This window comes from Oncorhynchus mykiss, chromosome 24 (genome assembly GCF_057628025.1).
Source record: "Oncorhynchus mykiss isolate SJ-2025 chromosome 24, ASM5762802v1, whole genome shotgun sequence".
Classification (NCBI taxonomy): domain Eukaryota; kingdom Metazoa; phylum Chordata; class Actinopteri; order Salmoniformes; family Salmonidae; genus Oncorhynchus; species Oncorhynchus mykiss.
The window spans coordinates 25,314,179-25,322,500 of record NC_143045.1 but is presented as its reverse complement, the minus strand read 5'-3'; positions in this window follow the sequence as shown (position 1 = coordinate 25,322,500).

Here is an 8,322-nt window from a genome sequence, read left to right as displayed (position 1 = left end):
AGTCAGGTACTGCTCCTTATTTAACTAGGAGCACAGCGCAGCAGATAGCCAGGTACTGCTCCTTATGTAACTAGGAGCACAGTGCAGCAGATAGCCCAGTACGGCTCCTTATGTAACTAGGAGCACAGTACAGCAGATAGCCAAGTACTGCTCCTTTTGTAACTAGGAGCACAGTGCAGCAGATAGTCAAGTACTGCTCCTTATGTAATTAGGAGCACAGTGCAGCAGATAGCCAAGTACTGCTCCTTATGTAACTAGGATCAAAGTGCAGCAGATAGTCAAGTACTACTCCTTATGTAACTAGGAGCACAGTGCAGCAGATAGTCAAGTACTGTTCCTTATGTAACTAGGAGCACAGTGCAGCAGATAGCCAAGTACTGCTCCTTATGTAACAAGGAGCACAGTGCAGCAGATAATTACATAAGGAGCAGTACTTGACTAAGAGTACAGTGCATCAAATTACCAACTACTGCTCCTTATGTAACTAGGAGCACAGTGCAGCAGATAGTCAGGTACTGCTCCTTATGTAAGTAGGAGCAGTGCAGCAGATATCAAAGTACGACTCCTTATGTAACTAGGAGCAGTGCAGCAGATAGTCAAGTACTGTTCCTTATGTAACTAGGAGCACAGTGCAGCAGATAGCCAAGTACTGCTCCTTATGTAACAAGGAGCACAGTGCAGCAGATAATTACATAAGGAGCAGTACTTGACGAAGAGTACAGTGCATCAAATTACCAACTACTGCTCCTTATGTAACTAGGAGCACAGTGCAGCAGATAGTCAGGTACTGCTCCTTATGTAAGTAGGAGCAGTGCAGCAGATAGCAAAGTACGACTCCTTATGTAACTAGGAGCAGTGCAGCAGATAGTCAAGTACTACTCCTTATGTAACTAGGAGCACGGTGCAGCAGATAGCCAGGTACTGCTCCTCAAATGGCCCCCGCGATATGCAACTTTTCAGGGAAGTTAGGAACCAATATACACAGGCAGGTAGGAGAGCAAAGGCTAACTTTTTCAAACAGAAATTTGCGTCCTGTAGCACAAACTCCAAAAAGTTCTGGCACACTGTAAAATCCATGGAGAATAAGAGCACCTCCTCCCAGCTGCCCACTGCACTGAGGCTAGGAAACAATGTCACCGCCGATAAATCCACGATAATTGATCATTTCACTAAGCATTTTTCTTCGGCTGGCCATACTTTCCACCTGGCTACCCCTACTCCGGTCAACAGCCCTGCACCCCCCACAGCAACTTGCCCAAGCATCCCCCATTTCTCCTTCACCCAAATCCAGATAGCTGATGTTCTGAAAGAGCTGCAAAATCTGGACCCCTTCAAATCAGCCGGGCCAGACAATCTGGAAAACCTCTTTCTAAAATTATCAGCGGAAATTGTTGCAACCCCTATTACTAGCCTGTTCAACCTCTATTTTGTATCGTCTGAGATTCCCAAAAATTGGAAAGCTGCCGCGATCATCCCCCTCTTCAAAGGGGGAGACACTCTAGACCCAAACTGCTACAGACCTATATCTATCCTACCCTGCCTTTCTAAGGTCTTCGAAAGCCAAGTTAACAAACAGATCACCGACCATTTCGAATTCCACCGTACCTTCTCCGCTATGCAATCCGGTTTCCCGAGTTGGTCATGGGTGCACATCAGCCACGCTCAAGGTCCTAAACGATATCTTAACCGCCATCGATAGGAGACAATACTGTGCAGCTGTATTCATTGACCTGGCCAAGGATTTCAACCGTTCGCTTCCCGCACCAGCCCACCTGTCCAGCATCACTACTCTGGACGGTTCTGACTTAGAATATGTGGACAACTACAAATACCTAGTTGTCTGGTTAGATTGTAAACTCTCCTTCCAGACTCACATTAAGCATCTCCAATCCAAAATTCAATCTAGAATCAGCTTCCTATTTCGCAACAAAGCATCCTTCATGTTGCCAAACATACCCTCATAAAACGGACTATCCTGCCGATCCTTGACTTCGGCGATGTCATTTACAAAATAGCCTCCAACACTCTACTCAGCAAATTGGATGCAGTCTATCACAGTGCCATCCATTTTGTCACCAAATCCCCATATACTACCCACCACTGCGACCTGTATGCTCTCGTTGGCTGGCCCGCGCTTCAATTTCGTCGCCAAATCCACTGGCTCCAGGTCATCTATAAGTCTTTGCTAGGTAAAGCCCCACCTTATCTCAGCTCACTGGTCACCATAGTAGCACCTAGTAGTAGAACGCGCTCCAGCAGGTATATTTCACTAGTCACCCCCAACGCCAATTCCTCATTGGGCTGCCTTTCCTTCCAGTTCTCTGCTGCCAATGACTGGAACGAATTGCAAAAATCACTGAAGCTGGAGACTCATATCTCCCTCACTAACTTTAAGCACCAGCTGTCAGAGCAGCTCACAGATCACTGCACCTGTACATAGCCCAGCTGTAAATAGCCCATCCAACTACCTCATCCCCATACTGTTATTTATTTTATTGCTCATTTGCACCCCAGTATCACTACTTGCACATTCATCTTCTGCACATCTATCACTCCAGTGTTTAATTGCTAAATTGTAATTATTTTGTCACTATGGCCTATTTATTGCCTTACCTCCCTTATCTTACCGCATTTACACACACTGTATATATACTTTTCTATTGTGTTGCTGACTGTATGTTTGTTTATTCCATGTGTAACTCTGTGTTGTTGTTTGTGTTGCACTGCTTTGCTTTATGATGGCCAGGTCGCAGTTGTAAATGAGAACTTGTTCTCAACTGGCTTACCTGGTTGAATAAAGGTGAAATAAATAAAAATGTAACTAGGAGCACGGTGCAGCAGATAGCCAAGTATGGCTCCTTATGTAACTAGGAACATGGTGCAGCAGATAGCCAAGTATGGCTCCTTATGTAACTAGGAACATGGTGCAGCAGATAGCCAAGTATGGCTCCTTATGTAACTAGGAGCACAGTGCAGCAGATAGCCAAGTACTGCTCCTTATGTAACTAGGAGCACGATGCAGCAGATAGCCAAGTATGGCTCCTTATGTAACTAGGAGCACGATGCAGCAGATAGCCAAGTATGGCTCCTTATGTAACTAGGAGCACGGTACAGCAGATAGCCAAGTATGGCTCCTTATGTAACTAGGAGCACGGTACAGCAGATAGCCAAGTATGGCTCCTTATGTAACTAGGAGTACGGTGCAGCAGATAGTGAAGTACTGCTCCTTATGTAACTAGGAGCACAGTGCAGCAGATAGCCAAGCACTGCTCCTTATGTAACTAGGAGCACAGTGCAGCAGATAGCCAAGTACTGCTCCTTATGTAACTAGAAGCTCAGTGCAGCAGATAGCCAAGTACTGCTCCTTATGTAACAAGGAGCACAGTACAGCAGATAGCCAAGTACTGCTCCTTATGTAACTAGGAACACGGTGCAGCAGATAGCCAGGTACTGCTATCACCCAAGAACAAAAGGGAAGAAGCCCATTGTAGCATTGCAGTACTGTATGTCCCAACAGATAACCATTGACGGAAATAATCATCTCCCCTTTCCACTATTATCAAATATCTGACAGCCACGCCCACATTGCCAAGGTGACCTTTTAATACTGCACCTTCCAAATACCATCATTCAGAATCAATACACGTTCTCTACAACAGGGCTAATGCACTCTAGTTCATAAAGTAGCCACTCAATCACTGTCTCTCTCATTGTAGAGACAGTGGCTAGTTTACTGTGTTTGAAAAGTGGTTGCACAACATCCTACAGAGCACTAAATGTGATACAACTCTAGTAAAATGTATTGTAGTTTTCATTCACACACTGAATTGTCTTTGAAGTGCTACAATACACAGCACACAAGACATAACTCTCCATGGACCTACAGTTCCAGTCAAAAGTTTGGACACACCTACTCATTCAAGGGGTTTTCTTTATTTTTACTATTTTCTACATTGTAGAATAATAGTGAAGACATCAAAACTATGAAATAACACATGGAATCATGTAGTAACCAAAAAAGTGTAATAGATTTTAGATTCTTCAAAGTAGCCAACCTTTGCACACTGTTGGCATTCTCTCAACCAGCTTCACCTGGAATGCTTTTCCAACAGTCTTGAAGGAGTTCCCACATATGCTGAGCACTTGTTGGCTGCTTTTCCTTCACGCTGCGGTCCAGCTCATCCCAAACCATCTCAATCGGTTTGAGGTCGGGTGGTTGTGGAGGCCAGGTCATCTGATGCAGAACTCCATCACTCACCTTGTTGGTCAAATAGCCCTTACACTGCCTGGAGGTGTGTTGGGTCATTGTCCTATTGAAAAACAAATGATAGTCCCACTAAGCGCAAACGAGATGGGATGGCGTATCGCTATAGAATGCTGTGGTAGCCATGCTGGTCAAGTGTGCCTTAAATTCTAAATAAATCACTGACATTGTCACCAGCAAAGCACACCCACACCATCACACCTCCTCCTCTATGTTTCATGGTGGGAACCACACATGCAGAGATCATCCGTTCAACTACTCTGCGTCTCACAAAGACACAGCAGTTGGAACCAAAAATCTCAAATTTGGACTCTTCAGAACAAAAGACAGATTTCCACCGGTCTCATGTTCATCGCTCGTGTTTCTTGGCCCAAGCAAATCTCTTCTTCTTATTGGTGTGGTTTAGTGGTTTCTTTGCAGCAATTCAACCATGAAGTCCTGATTCAAGCAGTCTCTTCTGAACAGTTGATGTTAAGATGTGTCTGTTACTTGAACTCTGTGAAGCACTTTTTTGGGATGCAAGTTCTGAGGCTGGTAACTCTAATGAGTTAACTCAGAGGTAACTCTAGGTCTTCTTTTCATGTGGCGGTCCTCATGAGAGACAGTTTCATCAAAATGCTTGGTGGTTTTTGTGACTGCACTTGAAGAACCTTTTGAAGTTCTTGAAATGTTCCATATTGACTGACCTTCATGTCTTAAAGTAATGATGGACTGTCGTTTCTCTTCGCTTATTTGAGCTGTTCTTGTCATAATATGGATTTGGTATTTTACCAAATAGGGCTATATTTTGTATACCCCCTACCTTGTCACAACACAACTGATTGGCTCAGATGCATTAAGAAGGAAAGCAATTCCATAAATTAACTTTTAACAAGGCACACCTGTTAATTGAAATGCATTCCAGGTGACTACCTCATGACGCTGGTTGAGAGAATGCCATGAGTGTACAAAGCTGTCATCAAGGCAAAGGGTGGCTACTTTGAAGGATATAAAATATATTTAGATTTGTTTAACCCTTTTTCGTTACTACATGATTCCATATGTGTTACTTCATAGTTTTGATGTCTTCACTATTATTCTACAATGTAGAAAATAGTAAAAAATATTGAAAACCCTGGAATGAGTAAGTGTGTCCAAACTTTTGACTGGTACTGTATATAGGGGAACACTATAACTTGATAAAAACCAGTGTGACGAATGTCAATGTGCAATGTTTTTATGATGTGCCTTATTCTATCATAGCACTCATATAATTGTCTTGTCTTTGAGAATTGCTGACGAGATAGTAATTGTTCTGGAAAATGGATTTATATTGGGTGAGGAGCAAGATCTAATCTGTCAAACTGTCAATATTCAATCTCATATTTTGATTTGGGCGTAGATTGTGCCATGCATTTTACCCCTCATTTAACTCTGTGGATCCTCTCCTGCTGTGACCAGAAATACAGCCATTAGAGGTTCTGTTCCAGGACAGATACGAGGATAAAACGACAAAATGTATGCGTTTCTATGTCTATGTTCTATGTTCTATGTTTTTTATGAAGAGTTAAAAGACTTGTTTTCGTATGAAAGGTACGGGCACATAGGGCACAAACCACACATTATTGCCTCCCAGCCAAACGAATGAGTAATTATCTAAAGGAAAGCGGATGACATCTCTGATTATTGGTTTTGTGGCGTTTTATATGCCTTTGGTCAGTCATGACATTACTAAATACTCTTTAGCCTACATAAAATCACAAATCATTTCCATCAATGTACCCATGGCGTCTTAGCTGTGATTTATTTGACACGTGTATTAATAGGTTGTTATTGTCAAGTTAAATGCCACTGGATGGCAGGTGTTAGATGGATGTTCGACGTGTCTGGTTCACACCTACTTGATTTTACAATATTAGAAGCTATAATTGGAACTGGGAAATGCTCGTGTTCATTTAAAATATTAAAAACTTTAATCTGTGACTCACTTAAGCTTATTATTTTTAATGAGATAAACAGTATACATTTCTCACATTCAACTTTTCTGGTGGAAGTGTGTTTGGAATTAAGACTTAAACACAAATAGTTCTAGACTTTAAGAGATTGATTCATCAAGATAAAAGAGTAATTTTGACTGAAGATCTTGAAAAATATTACAAGTAATAATTATGTATGAAGAATACATTTAACAGTTTTAAAAGCCTGCTCTTGTTGGATGTCTTTGCACCCAGATTGGCAAGGTAATACTGTATCATTCTTGGAAATGTCCAAGTACCACATTTGCATTGCAGAAAGACATCCAGAATGACATCTCTATGCAACAGAATGTTTGTGTAATGAACATGATGGGAGACAGAGAGCTGGTTTCAAACGCATGGCGCAGCAGGTGTTTATTTATAAATGACACCAGGAGGAGGCAGGTAGCTGGGTCCAGGGGCAGGCAGAAGGTCATACACAGGAGGAGGCAGGTAGCTGGGTCCAGGGGCAGGCAGAAGGTCATACACAGGAGGAGGCAGGTAGCTGGGTCCAGGGGCAGGCAGAAGGTCATACACAGGAGGAGGCAGGTTGCTGGGTCCAGGGGCAGGCAGAAGGTCATACACAGGAGGAGGCAGGTTGCTGGGTCCAGGGGCAGGCAGAAGGTCATACACAGGAGGAGGCAGGTAGCTGGGTCCAGGGGCAGGCAGAAGGTCATACACAGGAGGAGGCAGGTTGCTGGGTCCAGGGGCAGGCAGAAGGTCATACACAGGAGGAGGCAGGTTGCTGGGTCCAGGGGCAGGCAGAAGGTCATACACAGGAGGAGGCCGGTAGCTGGGTCCAGGGGCAGGCAGAAGGTCATACACAGGAGGAGGCAGGTTGCTGGGTCCAGGGGCAGGCAGAAGGTCATACACAGGAGGAGGCAGGTTGCTGGGTCCAGGGGCAGGCAGAAGGTCATACACAGGAGGAGGCAGGTAGCTGGGTCCAGGGGCAGGCAGAAGGTCATACACAGGAGGAGGCAGGTTGCTGGGTCCAGTGGCAGGCAGAAGGTCATACACAGGAGGAGGCAGGTAGCTGGGTCCAGGGGCAGGCAGAAGGTCATACACAGGAGGAGGCAGGTTGCTGGGTCCAGGGGCAGGCAGAAGGTCATACACAGGAGGAGGCAGGTTGCTGGGTCCAGGGGCAGAAGGTCATACACAGGAGGAGGCAGGTTGCTGGGTCCAGGGGCAGGCAGAAGGTCATACACAGGGGTCCAAACAGGCACAGTACAGGCAGGAAAAAGGCTAGTAACGTTGTCCAGGAGATCAGGCAATATGTTGATAACAGGAAATACAATAGGCTAAAGTACAGACAGGGAATAGGCAAAAGGCGCCATTAGTGAGGCAGGCAAAAACTATCATACATGGGAGGATTAAATTCCGGGGAAAACAGCACAGAATAGAAGTGTCACAAAACAAACAATACCTCACAATGATGGGGTGCAAAGAACTGAACTAAATAGTGTGTGATAATGACATACAGGTGTGTGAACAGGTAATCAGAATTCAGATGATTGGGATCTGGAGAGTGAATTGCGTTCAGGGGATCTATGTTTTTGAGAGTGTGAGTTGGAAGCAGACATTACAGCTTCACACAATTTAAATTTGTATTTATTTATTTAACCTTTATTTAACTAGGCAAGTCAGTTTAGAACAAATTCTTGTTTACAATGACGGCCTTCCCCGGCCAAACTCAGACAACGCGGGGCCAATTGTGCACCCTATAGGACTCCCAATCACAGCCGGTTGTGATACAGCCAAACGCAGATGCAGTGCCTTGGACCTCTGCGCCACATCCCATGTCTATATATCAGCCAAACTGTTTTAAGGCACAACATTAGTGCCTTGTAGCGCTCTAATTGCCTCATGTATGGAAAAGCTCTTTGATTGGTGCTGAGGGCCTGTGGGTGGACTCTGATTGGTGTTAGTAGATAGTCATGGCAGGAGTCCTCTTCCTGCGTCTAACAGTGTACCGTACACCTTATTTCAGACTCCCTGGGAAGATCTGTTGCATACTCCTGGCTGTTGGGGGGAGTAGCAGGGAGGAAACGGGGAAGATCACAATTG